The 18,674-nt window shown below is 39.5% G+C and overlaps 1 long non-coding RNA gene across 1 annotated transcript; it reads right to left on the minus strand.

Annotated features, from left to right (window-relative positions):
- Positions 1-1,767: 1,767 nt before the first annotated feature.
- On the minus strand, positions 1,768-5,949 carry LOC147755018 (uncharacterized). Its single transcript, XR_015330260.1, has 3 exons — positions 2,749-5,949; positions 2,419-2,655; positions 1,768-1,999 (listed from the first exon to the last, which is right to left on the minus strand). It is a non-coding gene; the product is annotated as an uncharacterized LOC147755018 (long non-coding RNA).
- Positions 5,950-18,674: the final 12,725 nt, after the last annotated feature.

Consider the following 18,674-nt stretch of genomic DNA (forward strand, 5'->3'; position numbering starts at 1 on the left):
TTTACAAAACGGTAATTTTCTCAGTCCACGTACACACAACGATCTATTACATTGAGTGGTTAATGCAAATACACAAACAGAATTAGTTGTAAAATTATATCTCAGAGCCCTATCTGAAAAAATCTTCTACTCCCTTAAACTATAAGGTACCTTGTATAAAAGAATAATTATTAGGGAAACTTATTCTGAATCATGCGTCATTATCGATTTGTCATGGCCAAGCTTCAGTTCTCTAAAGTTGGATCACTGATTTTGTGAGAGGTTGTTAAAAACAATGTTGACGAAAGATGTCTTAAATCAGTGTTGAATGAAATACAAATGCAACGAGTATAATACGAAACGTAATGCTCGCTTTCTCTGATTAGACAAATATAGATTAATTTTTTCAACTTATAGTTGCCTACTGCAGTTCCTTTTATCGTGTCACCTGTCCGCAGTCGACAAATAGAACAGGGTACAGCTGGACCGCTATGGATTTGGCCCGAAGCCTTTTCTACATGGTTTATATGTCTATCATGTATAGTGTTCTCGTAATCCCCTAACGAATCCTACATGTCGGCAAAAATCGCCTTCAGCAATGGCTGTGTTAGCACAAGCGGGTGATAATAGCAGAGAGAACCCCTGCTAATCATAAAGCAGAAACATGGCTGGCTGTTTCGTACTCTGTTAGCATTTTGTTAACCTACGCTACCGCGTTACGATTACAAGGACTAGACAAGAATAGTTCAGTGCTTCTTGCCAAACCTGGCCTACTTTGTTTTCTCCTATTCCGCTTTGGGATTCCGTTGTTGACTCCGGGTGGCACAACGGCTGTATGTGTCCCACGTTCACAGCGACTCACGTTATGGCGCCGGTGGACGTGCCGATGCAGGCTGTAGCGGGGTCTGAAGCAAGGTGCATTTCGATTTAGCCCATGGGCCGTTACGCTGAGCGAGCAAACGATATCGCTTTGTCTGCTGGTTTGTTGGCTTACCTTTTCTCGAGCATTCCCACCGCTCCTACGGCACCAGTCAACCCTCGTTACTTACTAAAGACGTTAGACGAGACAGGGCTAACAGCATAAACGGTAAAATGGCTCCAATAAGTATCGCCTATTGTTTTGCATCCCATCATCGACAAACAAAATTCCTACCCCACGCACATCTACAACGTTTTTTTCTTCCCTTAGAAGCAGTTCATCGTCAACGATGGAACAAACTCAATGGAACTGATGGATTGCTTGCCGGGTTCCGGTCGTTGATATCCACCAGGTTACCGAGTCCGTAAGCTCTGACGTGTTTTCCTTCTAGGGCCCCGCTGCATTTCGGCTGTACCCCACGTCTAGCTCATACCTAACGAAAATCGTATAGTTAACGCGTCGAGGCGATGCAATCTGCATCAACAGAAGTTAGTGGCAATAATAGAACGCGGATAAAGAAAGCTTGTGTAGGTAACCCTGAGGGAGCAAGGTTCACAGAGGGAAAGTTCACGCTAACGGCAATGCCGACCGCTAGAGGCCGCGCATGTTCTAAAGGGCTAAGCCTAAGGGATCTTTGTATAGGTCTTATCGGGAAAGTGAACAATAAAACAGGTGTGTGCATAGAAGAGAGAAGCTGTGTAAAGAAAAAGGTGCGCTACTTAGGCCTGCAACCACTTGTGAATAGGACGATTAGTCATACTTCGGGCTGCATTATGTTTCGTAGCTTCAAGTGGCTAACGTTACTCATTTTTGACATAAAACGTTTTTCTAGCCGAGTTTACTAAGCAACGAAGGACATGATTGTTTGTGAGTCATGTTTTTTATCGGTTAACTATCCATTTCATTAGCAACAGTTAGTCCTAAGGAGACAGCACCTATTTGTTGGGCTGTTAAGAAGTAATTGATTAAACGGAATCCGTGGTTTCATGGTTTTGAGGTCAATGCGCTCAACGATAGCGGCCGGTAATCTTCACAGTGGCCTGGAGTAGTTGATTTGGGCTTGATCAGACAAATCGGATAAAAGACGAGTATTGAACGCCACTGCAATGCAAATACAAGCTTTTTTTAGTTTCTACCTTTAGGACAAATTTGATAAACTTACTGATAATAGCACGATACTACCTGCTAGCAAGAAAATCTAGGGCGCTGTTCTATAAATTTTTTTAAGTTACAAAGAGCGAGCCATCCACAATATGTTTTTTTTTTTTGTTCTATATTAAACTTATCGCATCTCATACATAGCATAAGCCATTGGCTAAGTTTACGTACTTTTTACTGACTGAATTCGTCCCAAGTATATCCATAATTTCGCAGGTACCTCGTAACTATTAACTAAGACTTTGGACGATATTAACAAGCTACGCCATTTTTACTAAATGATAGTATTTTCAACAAATTACTCATAATAAAGATACGCTAGTGAACTCGATTTTCGAAATCTCTTCTAAAATGGTGCTTACCCGTAAACTACCGTAGTTTAATTTAGCCGGCTTGCGGCACAATTATTTCAAATGACGGGATCATTCTTCTGAAAAAATTGTCAACTATAACCGCGGACTCAGGCAGCATGTCACGGACTGTCACGCTAGCCTGTAATAAATAGATGCCGCCTTGGTACCAATTGACGAAGCATTGGCCGCGCTCGGGTAGTTTTGCATCCTGGCGTAGATGTCCATCGAACAGGGTGGAAAATAAATCTATGAGAACGAATAGAAAATCTATAAATGAGAACTTCGGCCTGATGGACTATACTGGATAAATCCAGTTAACTTATGTGTAGGCGTACTTACTCCATGCGTCGAAGGTTCCGATAGTGTTCCATAAAACTGGGTCGTGCAGTCGCTCGCGCGACGTGGCCTGCTTCCATGCCAGTTTGTTTGACCACTAAAAACATACACTTGTTGTATGCGGAAGTTTGATTTGATAGGTCCTGTGCGTTACATGTAACTTTTATACATGGGCCAAACGGTGTCCTAACGCGGGTAGGGGGCAGATATATAGTACAGGGCGTCTGTGCGGTATAAATAAAATGGCAGTCTCACTGCTAGGTAGCCAAACGAAAGAAAAAATCCGGTGAACTTATCGAGCAATCCATATATGTGAGTTAAGCTTTCCTCGTAGCTATTTCGAGCATAGATGATTTTATCGTGCCTCTGGAGAAAAATGAAGGTAAACTGTGCAAGGTAGATAAGGATCTGCAACATATGAAATAGATAGCTTCGAAATATTTAGCCGAAAAACAACTGTAAATGGCGACAATAGCCATACTACCCATGACCTTATCTAACGCGTCAATGTACCCTTTTTGACCACAGCTGTATTTGGTCGTTCAGCTGTACCTTTACGCCTAAGTATGAATGAGCTTATCCGCATAAAATAGGCGGCACTGCAAGTAACTTAAGACTGCTGGGGAACTAATATCGCCTTAGCAGATGTTACGAGAAGTAGGAGTACAAAATCGGTCGATACATTAAAGAAAGCCTGTCTGCCCACTTTATTGCCCCTACGGCATCGATTACACATGCTAACGGTATTCGATATTCGATTTTTCACAGTTTCGGTATGAGTAATAATACGATAATATACGGTATGAGCAATAAACGATCTGTACGCAGCATTCGTTCTGTACCGTATCTTTCTTGTTCCTGTCCTACATATCTGCGACGGGCTAAGCCTAACACCTTCATTTCAAGAAAGCCATACAACCAGCACGATGGCTTCCTCTTTATCGTTTGGGGCCGCGATTTTGTGGAATGAATGGCTACAAAGAGAATACCTTTAAAGTTGCTTGCGGACATTCCATTCATTTGTAACCTGCCGACACCGTCAAGGCGTTAGCAACCTTTCTTTTTACCAGTCGGTCATTTTTAGCGAAGAATATCATAGATGTCTCCGTTTGCGTGCAAGCTCTGTCCCGAGCTAGGGTCGGCACCCTTCTTAGGCTAATATTATAGACCGATGACGATGTACTGGAAGGCTATCGTGATTTCGATTGTTGATATGACGTTAGGCGACTGTTAATTAATGAAAATTTAGTTTAGACGGAAAAAGAGAGAACATAATTCATTAAAAAAAAAATAATAATATAGGCAACAAAATTACTAAGGTTGCTACGTACGTCTGGTTTATTGTTGTCTTTTTGACTAAAGCGAATTATAATTGACACATCGATGCGTTGCTTGGCTTCGGCTTCTGCAAAAATACACAGACCTACAAAATTTACAGATTCTAATGCAAGTGCCGATCAATACTCGTAGTTTCATACGCAACGCAGGTATATAAGGCAATATGTTGAGATTAGACGACGAGATAGGACAACTTTATTTTATCTTATGTTAAGGTACCTTCATCTTGTAATAGCATAGATCTGATCAAAATGGCAGAGCCTTTCAGAGAGTAGATCATTATCGAATGTCGAAACATTTTAGGTGAGCGCCAAGCTGTGACAGCAGTGCATCAAGCTGGCACTTCTATAACGCTCTGTTTATTGAAACTCTTCTCTTTAGAACACTGTTACTCGTCATAGTCAAATGTATCAGTAAATATAGTTATGTTCCAAAGTATCAAAAAGCTAAGAACGACTTTTCTAGCTAGTCAGTCTCTCTGTTAATGGTACACTCCTGTTGCTCGCGACCATATACGGCCAAAAAAAAGGACAAGTTATAGCAAAGTTAACGAACTGAAAATTGAAAGGTAGGACTCAGTGCAACGTTTGTAAAAATGAACTTTAGTAAAAAGAATCTCAGTATTGGCTTAAGCTACAGATGTATCGAAAACGGCTTTTATTCTCTTGTCATAAACTTTCCACGACATTTCCTACATAATTTCTTATATTCACAGTAAGGTTGGCATTACAGAGCCTATTGTCGGTAAGCGTCACTACACACGGTATATACGCTGGTCTGCGCTTGTTTATAAATTATCCTCAGCCGGCAATATAAATCATTCTGAAGTATGTACTTTGGAGTGCGTGGCAAGAGGACCCTATAACAGCATAAGGTATATTACCGACTTGCCAATAGATAGCAGGAATATTGTCGACGCTACTTTGTTTCCCTATTTCTACTGAAAAATGGTGTACTATTATAAACTAATATAGCTCTACTGCGCTGATTTCAGTATTCCTACGTATTACGCCGATTAGTTTTTTAGTCTAAGCGCTATGGCCTCTTGGGCTATAAATCACGTCTGCTTTGAATGCGTGCGACGCTTACACGTGGCAAGGCTCGTAATTCTTTATCCAGCTACAAGGAGGCGATAATCTTCGAAATTTCTTGGATCCAATTCAAGTTTGTGGAAAAACCTATGTACCTTTTACCTTTAGTACCTACGGGGGAAAAGGCTACTCGATGACATGATCTTTAATCGCAGGTTGTGCTTTTCTGATTGACTATATTTGACCGTGGGCAGCGGCGCAGTAATGGTGAAGATAAAAAATCATCTTCCTGAATGTGAATTTCTATAAAATTTAAAACTTAATGAATTAAGTGTATGCCTGTCGGGCTGAAAAGACAATTAAAAAAAAAAAACGACGTGAAAGAGGTGATTTTGAATCTGTTTTTCATTGAACGGAAGGTTGTTATTTCAGTTTTTCATTATTTACTAGGTAATTTTGATGCAATCGTTGCTTTCAAGAACACAGAGACACTATAGTTTACGTTCGTTCGGGACACTTTCTCCATGTTTGTCTTCTAGTCCCTTTTAAAAAACTTTCTCAACAGGTAAACGTACTTTGAACTTAAACTGTAAAGATTGTAATCATAGTGTTAAATTGTTCTAGTATAAAAATACAAGAAGTAAATGACCCGTACGGGTCGGAGAAAGAGACCTAGATTTTGTATAAACGAATTTCTTATTGAAACTGTCTGTAGACATTGATAACACAATTTGATATTTATAATCTAGCAGTAATGCATCAATAGAACAAGTCTCGCGGCAAACTATATCATTTACATGGAAGGTCTTATAGTGATTGTGGTTGAGTGCGAGAGCAATGCTTAACAAAAGACCGAATAATAGCTGGATATTACCATTTATTTAGGGTTCATTTTTGAAGGGTAGGACAAGTGCGAGGATTCAACTCTATTTCACGTTAGAAAGCAGTCAATGCTTCAATTGGGCAATTCTACAGCACGACTGATCAACCTTCCCGATGTTGGTAACCCTGAAAACGTGCTCTTTCTGGGTAGTATTTCTATATTAAAAAAAAACAATAACAGATTAACAAAAACAACGATACCGGCAATGACCAGTGTAATCCACTATGTCTTTATTGTTTGGTCCATGCGCACGAAGCATAGACCTCACTTCGGCCAAAAAAATTTTGTCGGTTAGAATATTGGGTACGGATAACCTACTGCGGCTGTGTTATGGTGTCTCACCACAGCACAGAAACTGGCAAAGGTCTAACATCATGAAGTTGCCACTGACGACAAGTTGTGGGGTCCGCTCCATCAGTGTGCCGGTGATAGGTCTATAAAGCTTAACTACAATTAATATTCAGTGCGCCGTTCAAACGTTACACTTAAACATTGGATACTGCATTGTGTTCAATGGGAACAATTTCCAATTGTTTCTTTAATTTCAAAAAAGTTTTAACAGATGCTATGTATACATAACTTCCTTTATCATTAGATACGTTCTCGATTATTTTCGCTTTTTTGTTTCAGCTTCAACATGGAACGCTGAGATTACTTCTATATACACACACACACACACACACACACACACACACACACGCACGCACATTAAAGAAACTAAGCAATTTCGCTGGGTAATAAGAAGAATTATTTCGAACAAACTCTAATCTACCAACGTAACGACCGCGATATCTGTAGCGCTGTGCCGTCTACGGGGTGTTGTTCATTTCCGTTCATCAGTGGTAACATTGGGAAACCACCCATTCACCCCCCAGACACACAAGCTTTTCTTTTTAGCTTTTCTTTTTTTATTTCTAGCGTATCATTTGAATCCTGTTTACAGAGATAGAAATTGTTTTTTTTTTCTTGTTAGATTATTATTATGATTATTGTAAATGTATATTGCTCAGTTGTTATTGGCACGTTTATTAGATCTGCTATTTGTTGAGATTACTAATTACGCAGTCATGTTTTAAGAACGAAACCAGCTGCCACCGTGAAGTTGTTAAAGTTGTTCAATCTCTGTATCTGTTTTCTGCCATCGGCAGTAAATAAAATGATTTTGCCCCAGTTACTGCTTGCTTTTTGCGTTTTTTTTATATTTTCTCGTGTCGAGAATTCGTTCTCATCTGGCGTCACCCCGCCGTAGACGGTTCCCAGTTCGAACATCGCATCGACGCGGGCGTATAGTACTGCAAATCATTTGACGGCTGTTTCGGGAAGTTGTAGTCGTTTGAAAGCATCTGCCTGCCGAGGGCGGTTATATCACGAGTTACACCGAAGCATTAGCAGCCTAATATCTCTCGTACTATTGTGACTTAAGCAAATGTTTCCACGCGGGTCCGTTCGATAGTTGGGAAGCAAAATTGTTATAGCAGTGATAGAGGAAGTAAAAGAAAAAAAAGAAGGCAACACAGGTTGAGTCAAATGTATTTTCATGAAGCAAACGGGAAATACGATGCATTAGGCAGTTTCAAAGGTACTAACGTCATTTCACCCCGAACGCCCGCTGCGGTCCCGCCGCGGAACGCTTAGATGATAGGTCTTGCCCCCGTAGCAATACCGCACTAACGTGCTTTACCTACGAAATTTAGGAATACTTGAGGCAGTCTAGGTTCCAAACTAGGAGAAAACGCATGGTTTGTGTCTTTTTGCTAAAAAGAGCCAGCCGTCTAGAGTAATGATTAACGACAGCAGATTAAGGCGTAAAACTTCAAAACATATTTTAGGTAAAGAGCCTTACCTGAAACTTCGTCGTTTTTTTTAATCCAGTACGTGTTCGCAACAGGATCACTTAATAAATAATACTGCATATAACCTTGTGAAAGGGTAATAAACGATTTTTTATTTGAAGGTATACACACGCATAAGGGTTGACCTAAACATGATATGATTGTTTGCAAAGGACAAGCGAACGGCTTTTAAAAGTAGAAAATATTTAAATAGAAATAAATCATTTACAGAGTTAATTCTAGTAGATTTGGCTCTGGGGCAGACTTTCAAGTTCTCACAAATAGAAATTTAACCCTACAACTCGATAAATTGTAGGTTTCGGCTCCGACAAATCATGGTCCAAAGCAAACAACTTCCATAGAATTTTGCTTCTAGGACACAAGTTGCATAAAACACCACTTTTGTTACTCATTCAAATATAGACAAATATGGCCGACAATCGCTATCTTGTTACGTTACGGGCTAATCACGTAATGAGATTAGGTTGTAAGCAAAGGACCTATCGCAACATGTCTATTCTTACGGTAAAGCTCACACTTTGTTACAATGAATCTCTCGAACAATGCAAGCGGTGACCCTGTAAATAGCATAACGTATTTTTCACGAATGCCTTTATAGGATTATTTAGAGTATATTGTAAGCCGTTTACCCTAGCTCAGTATAAGTGATATCTACACAAACATACATAATATTCCAATTTCTTTTACGTCATTTAGTTATATGGATAATAAATCAGACAAAGCTTCAGCTTCGACGCATGTCTTTCCTCTGCTTTTCTTCCGACTGATGCCTATACCATTGTACGCAAAAAAATGCCCTTCATTCGACACGCAAGAAGACCTATTGAAACGCGCGACGCGAAACAACTCTTGCCACTAACGCTGATTGTCCGTTAACATCAAAAGGTGTTGGGAGTCAAATTTTTTGTTAAGTTATTAATATAATAATAGTAAAATTTGTTACGAATAAGTTCTGAGCGAGATTGATACTTTGCATTAAATATATTTTAATATTTCAACTTAATATGTCATAGAAGTAACAATAACTATGAGCGATTATAGAGGGCGACAATGTAGAAATCAAAGACATTAACTGAGATCGTTTCTAGACCACTCAATTGAATTACCGCAAAGAGGAAACGATCTCTCGGCGAACGAAACCCATTGGACTTAATTAAATTGTGATTTACCGGGTAGTTGTCAGGTGTCAACCACAGTGGTTGGCCGCCTGTCTCAGTGACCAAGACCCCCCTGCAAACAACCCTGTTAGGACATAATAAAGAAGCGTAGAACGAAAAGAAGGACGCAACTCGGTAAAAATCTAAAACACTATAATCAGCTAGATAGTAAAGCAGCCTTGAAAAAACGGTCGTTCATCGAGTCATAACCATATTTCCTAGTGATATCGACACCGTATCTGCTAAACACGCCTATACCTCACTTTCGTTACCAAAGCATCCATAGTCGTTATCATCATAGGTTATAGTATTAAACGGCAGGATGTCTAACATAGCTTTACCATATTGCTTGGCGTCGTATTGACAGGCTTCGGCCCATGGTGTAAGCTAATGGCTAGACTGATAACACGTATACGGACGATCTGCATTCATCATGGAGTTTAGGTAGCGATGAGCAGCCTGACATGACCCTCTAATTTGAGCGGCCTTTTCGGTGCCTACACGGTCTACATGCAGGCTAAACATAGATTACGTATCATCAACAGTTTCGCATGGCTGGTTAAAATCGAACTACTCCATCCATCCATCCATTTCTAGCCGAGTCGCTTAACATTAGGTATAGTATTATTCGTACGAGTTTCTGAAAATGTTGTAGTTGTCTATAAATGTCTAAAAATAGAGAAATATATATCATCTCTTTGTTTAACAAAGGGTCTATAGTGTTCGTCAACGTGGCAGGTAGCTACGACACTGAAAAACAAGTAAAATTATGTTGAATTTTCTGCATCATAATATCCTACGCAATTTGGTTTAGGCGCACGATCAAACGACCACTCACTTGCCTGGTGTGTACATGTGTTCAAACATCTGTACAGATATACCTGCATTACACTGCTTTTTACATTTATTATAATCCTTTTTTTATGCTGCTAGGGGGGCTACGTTAACAAGTTAAGTCAGTCCACAAATAAGACTGGCAATCGTAAATTGTTTGAGCTGGAGAAAAACATATAGCGAGTTGATTGATGAGAAATTTGCATAGTGAACAATCGAGTGGGTACCCATCCATAAATGGCTTTGAGAGACGCAGTCCTAATTACTCATAAAAGACAGAATTATACCAAAGCCTACCGTAAAAGAGACGCCAAATATACTATTAAGAATTAGAAACGAAAACAAAGAAGTCAATAATAGGCTAGCTTAACTCAGCATAAACATTACCCAGAAAGAAACGGTACTTCAGAATGCAAAGCTTGAAAACTTAAAGATACCGGCAATCTTTTTCAAAAAGGATCCCTTTTGACTTGAGGTCAATCACAAAAAAAACACAGTAGAAATGTAACATCATGAAATCATAGGGCAAACGTAACGCATTGGCAGCCACTAAAACAATTGCAATCAATGACATTGGATCGCCACGCTCTTTAGCAACCGAAATACAGGTTTGCTTACCTGAATTTCTAAAAATGTCACAGAAAAAAAAATCTAACAATTTGACCAACAAAGAAAATCTAAATCTTGTACGGAACGGTAATTAAACGACGGAACACGTGGTCGTCAAATCAGAGGAGACTAAAAACATCCTCAAACGAAACAGATCGTTAGGAAAACAGCATTAGGTCGCTTAGAAGATAATCTACCGCTGGCTAATAAACGTTTCGGTGATAAATGAATAAACATACTGTCGAGGATAAACAAATGTTTACAATCGAAGCTAATTACGAGACATCAAGAAACACCATTATATTGATAAATATATCGAAAATAAAAATGAGAAATAATCATGTACTCTAAACCATAGATGCATTTACGCTAAAACATATGTGTGCGCAATGTGGTGGCACCATTGCCCACAAGGCTTGCGTTTAACTTCCTTCTTCAATATGACGCTCCGAATGCAAAAACTCAAGGATTGATACCAGGCAGAACTTAAAATATCGTCGTCACTGCGATATAATCTGCTTGAATCAAATGTCAACTACTATCGAACACGAAATCAGTCTTGATGTAATTAGAAGTTACTGATCGCTTGTCTGCCGCTCGAAGAAAACGAAAACAGACACTTATATCGTAGACGTTACAAACAAGGCGACACCGATATGTTATTTAGGTTGAACCTACAGAGGTGACTGTTAGCTATTTTATTTGAGGGTGTGATTGTGATCTCTACCTTCCAACATGTCAGCCTTTTAGAAATACTACTATGCTTGACTGTAGTAAATACAATGCAAAAAAGCTAGTGCATCAATAGCGTCCAAAAATTTTGAATAGAGCCGCCATAAAATTACCAGACTGAAAGCAATACGTTAAATAAGGCTAGTAACAATGTCAAATTACCGGTACCTTTAAGGATGGCGTCGTCAAATCGATCAAAAGCCAATACAATTTTCGGGTAGATCGAGATACTTGATTTTGTTGACGAAAAGTATCGCTAGTTTCTCTGGATATGAAGAAGCGCTTAATAGTGTTAACAAGCTGACTTCTGATGGACTGAATAATGCGACTAGATAACTTAATTAATAGAAAACATCATTGGCGAGTAATACTGTGTTACATAGAATCAAGACAAAAAAACTGCATTGTTTTTGTTTTGACAGTAAGATAGTGCAGTCTTCTGATAGTGCGCGCACCCTAAGCACAAGCAGCAAACAGAACGAAGTGAAGATTAACCCTATAGAACAAACAAGGCACATTTTCTATTGGCTAAGTATGAGCAAGCTTTTGGTTGAAATTAGGTAAAACATGCTTTTTAGCTAGTTTAACATAAATAGAATAATAATAATGACGTTCTCGAAGTCAAGGGTTACAGACGGACAACTAGTCAACATTGAATAAGGTAAGACCATTGATGACAAAAGGAAAAAATACCATATGGTCATACTACTGGCTCATATCAGCGTCGTACTCAATAAAAGATGTACGTAGTTGTCTACCTATAGAAGAGGTCGATAAACATAAATATCTGAATTATGACCTGTTAGATCGATCTCAGATATACCACACATATCGAAAACGTGCAGAAAGCATGAGTCATGTGTTATAATATAGACTAGGAAACATGTCGTCAACTGAATTTCAACTAGAGATTTACTAATACCTGGTCCAATCACGCTTTTCAAATCATGTATCTATATTCGGAGCCGTTAGATTATGTCAGAAGTACCCCCAAAAAAAAAACGCTTGGGAGACGTATTCAGTATACCTTGATTGACTTAGCGATAAACAAAAGGCTTCTGAACATTATTCAGTGCACACTAAGATCCAAAATGCCTCGAATAACAAGAAAAAAGTTCGCCTAACGACCCCCTCTTCGCAGTCTGTTGAACTTACAAGGTAACAATAACAAAAATATATAGTTCTATTGAATTCAGCAGCGTATAGCTATATAAAACCTAATAACTTATATATTTTACTCTTAAATCATCGCTCAATATATACAGAGAAACGAGCATTATTTGAGAGATAAGGTCAAATGTATGTGAAGAAATGGCCAAAAAAAAAAAATGGGCGAAGCAGATAGCAACGACGAGGAAAGCCAAAATAGGTGATTCTAGTGATACTGTATTTACAGAAAATCTTAAATGTATAAAGTGTGCAATAAAGACAGACTTCTATAAATATATTTATTTGTTTCCGGGTGGTGTCGTCTCGAACTGGTTGCCGACCGCAGAGTGGGATCTTGACGAATCGGTATCCACTCACTTTTAAGGCAAGATGTTTGCTTGCTTATGGCATAGTATGCCTAATATACCTGTACACTTTGTGTTTTGCTAAATAAAATTAATTATTTATATGATTTATTATATGTGACAATAAATTACTGATCATTGTTGATCCTTGCGGTAAGAAAGGATCTAACCTCGAACATATTCTGCTCGGTATTTTGTCTAAATAGCCTGCCGCGTCGACCGACTGATGCGAGGCTGGAAAAGTGGCTTCTTTGGAAGGAAAAAAAGTTCCACTTTTTATTTATAGAAGAATATCAGACGTAGATACAGAGAGCGTGTGTCGACCTCTACCCATCGTGGTTGACTTTCTACCTTAGCTATTTAGCTTTAGACATGTTCATAACGTCGTAGAAACTAATGACGTAACAGTGTAAACATTATGTATGATTTGTTATGGAATCCTATGCTTGCGTCTTACCGTACAAACCATGCATTATATGCCCAATTGTCTCGAAGCGTACGCCCTGTCAGCTGAGAGCGCTAAGTTATTTTTAATTTATATAGAATTTCTTCATGCTAATAAAAAAAAATGCAAGCCTGGTAGTGGTAGGTATTTTTATGGAAGAAACCTTCTGATTTGCTCTTTGTTGTTTTCTTCTTTGTATATATGTATGCCATTGATTCACTCGAACATGCTATTCACTGGGTCTTTTTCCATCGCAGCGTCATCCTGAGAGGAGACGCACTACGCTTTTTGCCAGCATAATGCCTTACGCTTGTCACTGTCTACTTAAGGGGTAAACATACTGTACATCTTTGGCCAAGCCTAACGAGAAATACTAGCGCTAGTACAGAATAGACACGAATAGTGACACAGAATAGAACAGGCAGCCATGACACGTAAAGTAAAACATATACAATCTACTAATAAAAATACAACGACGACAAATCTGACGATATTCTATAGCGGGAGTCTTATAACCCACCAACATTGTCAGCAGTAAAGTTGAAAAAGACAGGCTCGAATCGCACTACGTTTATAATTTTCGCTCGTATTTAAATGCTAAAGTCGTTTCAGGACAATCGAGAGGAGAAAATATCCTAGAGCATTCGTACTTCTAAAAGGAAATTTCGTAATCTGACCGCTGTTGTATTGGACTATTTCATCCCTTTGTCGTGTCTATATTGCTGTTGTGATCTATTGTGTGACGTATTGTCCGGCCTAAAAGTCGGCTAACGTAAAACTCTCAATGCGCCTGTAACGCTTTGCAGGACATGTGGCACGTTGGTCACATTTGCAAGGAGTCACTGATATATTTACCGACTTCACAGTGACCGAGGCCAGCATCCATGATTCAGTTAACTCCGCAAGTTTCTCAGGTCCGTCTTTGGGACTAGCTACCTAGTTTGGCTAAGGACTGTTGACATTATTGGTGGCTGCCGCTGACTGAAAATAAACATTTCTGTGAGTGCTGGTTGAAATTAAGAAGAAACTTATCGGTTCAAGTGACCGAGGAGATATAATCCCAGTTCTACACACTGCTACGGCTTCTTAGCGCCCTCGTGCGCCGAGGGCAAGCCTTTTTGGAAATAATGAAATTTAAAAGGAAGCTAAAATGAGGCACTGTCAAGTGAACATGACAGGACTACGATCAGTACAAACAAGTAACCATACGGGTATCGAAACATGATCTAGTACAAGCTATCTAAGCCGAATAGCAGGTACGTATTGCTACCGAACATAGACAATAATCTCTGTGTATTCAAACAAAAGAGAGCCCTTTGATCTGGCGGAATTTATCTAAATTACCGATCATACGAAGATATGCGGTCGTGTGAAGTCCAATAGGTTCAGACGTTGTCCTCTGAAGAGGTCTGTTATAAAAATGCACTTGTCTTGCAGGTTTACGATACAAGTCGAATAGGTAGTTGTCTTTAAAACGTCTTCGACGTGCAGATCAGACATGGTCGATTGTCTATAATCCATTTCTGACACACCCTTGTATCAAACCGAAAACCGTTCACTGCGTTTTGTACTAGATCGCAACAGATTCACTATAGGCCCTCCAACAGACGCAGTATTGAGTAATCGATTATGATGATAGGCTTCGGATTACCCCTGTTACCGATGCTTGATGGTCTATTTAAGCAGGCTGAGAAGACGACCAATGGATACCAGAAGACTGTCACTAGAACCTGCGGATGGTGAGCAGACCTTCCCTTCAGAGAATGTCCCCAATAGAGATCTGCATAGTCTTAAGACATTGTTCTGTAATATTGCCAATCCCAGCTTGACAACAAACTTGTTTCTGCAAGCAAGTTGGAACTTGGAGTTACTCAAGCACAGAGACGAAGCCGGCTTGTACAAATTTAGGTGCTAATGAAACGTGTGACCTGCTACGCTCCAATGCTGTAAAATTTCCTCTAAAAATACGACAACATTTCAATATATATCTGCAAGCAGTCGCATTTAGACAAATTGTTCCCGTGCCGCAAATTCATTACAGCCAAACACACCGATGAATACTAGAACATTTGTGCCTTTCATTTATAACTTACCAGTTGTTTTAGCGTGCGGCCGTAGAGTTGCGGAACGGTTCGCTAAATACGATCTTGTGTTCACATTGGAAATGGAAAATGAAAAGTTTGATTTCTCTTAGAAGTTCACAGTACATTTTACTTATTGAGGCCGGATGTAACGTTGTATATTCTGTTTACGCTTTATACTTTTGTTAGGTTCCGTATTGAAAAATTGAATTCATTGATCCTAGCTATGCACCTATGAAAACAGTACGTGTTAGATTATTCCTACAGCCTTATATGTGAAGTGGCAACGCTTTTGGGGTACTCTACCGTTTTAAATATTTTAGTTTGAAATTCTAATTAGTGATCTGGGTCACTGACTCTGTCTGATAGCCTATGGCTAGTTCGGACCTACTACAATAGATACTGTAATTAGTACAGTCTAGCCATTAGTTTTGCCTATATTTTTGTGCTGTCTGTGAACCTATCTGGGTCGGCTCCACAGACACACCCACCATGCCCCTTACAAAAAATTTGACAATCATTTTATCAGATTTTCATGAAGCTAGGCAAAATTGGTCATCGTTGTTTGTTGTTAGCAGACGTTGACGGTCGCTTCCATCGAGCATTAAGTAGACCCGAAATGAAGCTTTATTTCCCTGGAGAAGAATTCACCTCGTCTAATCCCGTCTAAAAACATATGCTACAGCTTCTGAAGATGGCCATCAGACAAATGAAATATAGCATCGTGGATACGCAGAGGGCACACCGGACGAGTGAGTCTGCTTTGCAGTCACCTATAATATTGAAAATTGTTATTTAGAACGGGTCGACGAGGGGTCGCCTCGTTGCCAACAGACGCTAAACGTTGACGTCAAAGATTAGCACATTGCTGTTGATACAGTGTGTGTGGTAGAGCCTTCCTCTACCACTCGGCAGTGTTATTAAAATTGTTTACACTACCAGCGTCAGGAGCAGCATAGCCGTGTGTATTTATCATCGATCATTTGTTGCCATCGTGTATGGTGGCCGCATATGAGTGATGCTAATACTTCATAAATGTGAAACCCCCGATTTCCTATCAATAACTCCTCGAACCTTAAATATGCGGGTGCCTGCCTAGACATATTTACAACAGGATCAACTTCAATCGTAAAACTTCGTTTTTTGGTGATTCGATCAGATTGAGTTAATGTACGTATATAGAAACAGCAATAAAAACAGACGTGGCTTGCAGCGGGCGAAAATAGTACGTATATATATATATATATATATATATATATATATATATTTTAAAGGGTTTGGCATCAAATGATCGAGAGTCTGTCGCAATTTAAGACGACAGGTTATGCGAACCGTGCTTGCAAGATGTGCACAGGATGATCAGTTTTTGGGGATGATTGCGTGAAGTGATGAAGCTACATCCAAACTAAAGGGTATCATTTAGGCGAATGAAGAGGCCCCTTAGAATGCAATGCTTGTTTCTAAAGCCTGACGACAATGGACCTTCTTGGATGGGAGATACTTTAGGTATAAAGTCTATGCTTGATCTCACTGGAAGACCTAGAACTAGCAGTCGAACAAAAGTACGTCATGACACCAAATGAATCCTTTATATATATATATATATATATATTTGTATATAAATAGTACATCTTTATCAACCAGCTTTTATTGACTAGTAGTGGAAGAAATTTGAATATCTGCGATAGGAGAAGGTCGCATAAATTGTAATGTATATTTTTTCTAATTTAAGCGTTAATTATATGTAAATAAAAATTTAAAGTAGCTTAATTCAAGTTGTGCACACATTTTCGGTGCTGACTGAACGATGAGGATAGTGTGCGTCCCAACACTTGGTGTTCAGGTAAACATTTGCGTACCGCGCTGAATGGCTATTGGCTGACATTTAAATGGTTTGTCACACAATCTCTTCAAGCATCCTGTGTACGTGGTCTTGTCGATCAGATTGCGGTAAATTGCTATAGGTTTGTTTGCAAATCTTAGGACGCGTTGTGGTCTAGGTCCGAATCTGGCCATAGACACACTTCGTTTCGTGCTGGGAGCCTAATGGTAATATGGGAGGTTAACTAAACTCGGAACACAGAGGTATTCCCTGCACGGCACTTTGATACTACTTCAATGAAGCATGCATAAGTGAACGAATTTCTTCGGGCTCACTCCAATGCAGCGCACCAATCGAATCCTTACTAAGGCATATTGGAATTAAGGAGCTTCAGCTCTAATGGATAACTTGATGCTATGGAAAAACATCGTTATTAATACTCGAAATCTTTTGTCACGAGATCAATAATTCAATCTATGGCAGCGTTCACATTGGATCGGGAGGAGCACGTGTCACTGGCTGCAATGTGGCGCCGCAGTATAATTACTGTTAACTTCCAGAGCGGAAAAGGAATACTTTTGTTTTCTATATTTATTATATATACCAGTAACTGAGATAGCACGCTATTTTCAGTATTCATTAATTAATCAGGTTAGCTATGATGTTAACCGACAGCTGTGATATACGTGCGTTTGTTGTTGTATTTGGGGTACTGGAAAGCCCCTTTAGGACATGTCACGAAAGGCAGACCGCCATCATTTCAGTACACGTTACGCGTGTTTTAATTCTTAAGCAAAACCCTAACGTTTGTGATGGATTAAAAATTTACCTTCTTTTAAGGTGCTTTTATTTTTGGTTTTTTTTTTCTTTTGTCGAAGCGTCATATCTCTACGCCAAGGTTTTGGTCTTTGTCATAATTAGTTCGTAACGGTTGGCTTATTCAGTTTACTACGCATGTTTTAGCACTGGCGGACGCTATGCGAAATATATTAGATTACGTGGTCGTCATAAATGCTAGCTCGGTTGTTTACAGATTCTTTCAAGTTCCTCTAAAATGGATCAAAGCATACTTTTTAGATGAATCTAATTGAGTCTTACTATTATGAAGCTGCAAACTTTCTAAATTCGCTTCGTTATTATGTTTTTATCTGTGTAGTTATGGTCAACATTCTAGACAGTTACTTCGCTGTGACGCTCGCTTCCCGAGCGGTTCAATCAGCCAGATCGATCGTCTCTATATTGATACTGTTATTATTCTCTGAGCGGCGTCCTGCCAGGCGCTATAGCCTAATTCTATTTCGCTGCGTAGCTTTTATTGTTTCAATTGTTGATTGCTTTGTGATTTCAACAACGATTCACTCTCCTTGTTTTTGCTGCAGTCGCTTACTATCTAAACAGTCGGCATTGACATCATTAAAATGAGCAGCAGCAGCAGCAGCGGGAGGAAACGACTAAGAAAGATGGCCTGCTCTGCCCTGTCCTCATGTGATCTGGCCTATCCTGATCTGGCAACGCATGCATAGACCGTGAACGACCTCTGCCTCTACTGTACAGCCACCAACAGACCACAGGTTCAGGCCTCTAACCACACTGCACACCCATCATCATCATCATCACCAGACCGCATCAT

Source organism: Varroa destructor, unplaced genomic scaffold (genome assembly GCF_002443255.2).
Source record: "Varroa destructor unplaced genomic scaffold, Vdes_3.0 BEIS01000006.1, whole genome shotgun sequence".
NCBI lineage: Eukaryota > Metazoa > Arthropoda > Arachnida > Mesostigmata > Varroidae > Varroa > Varroa destructor.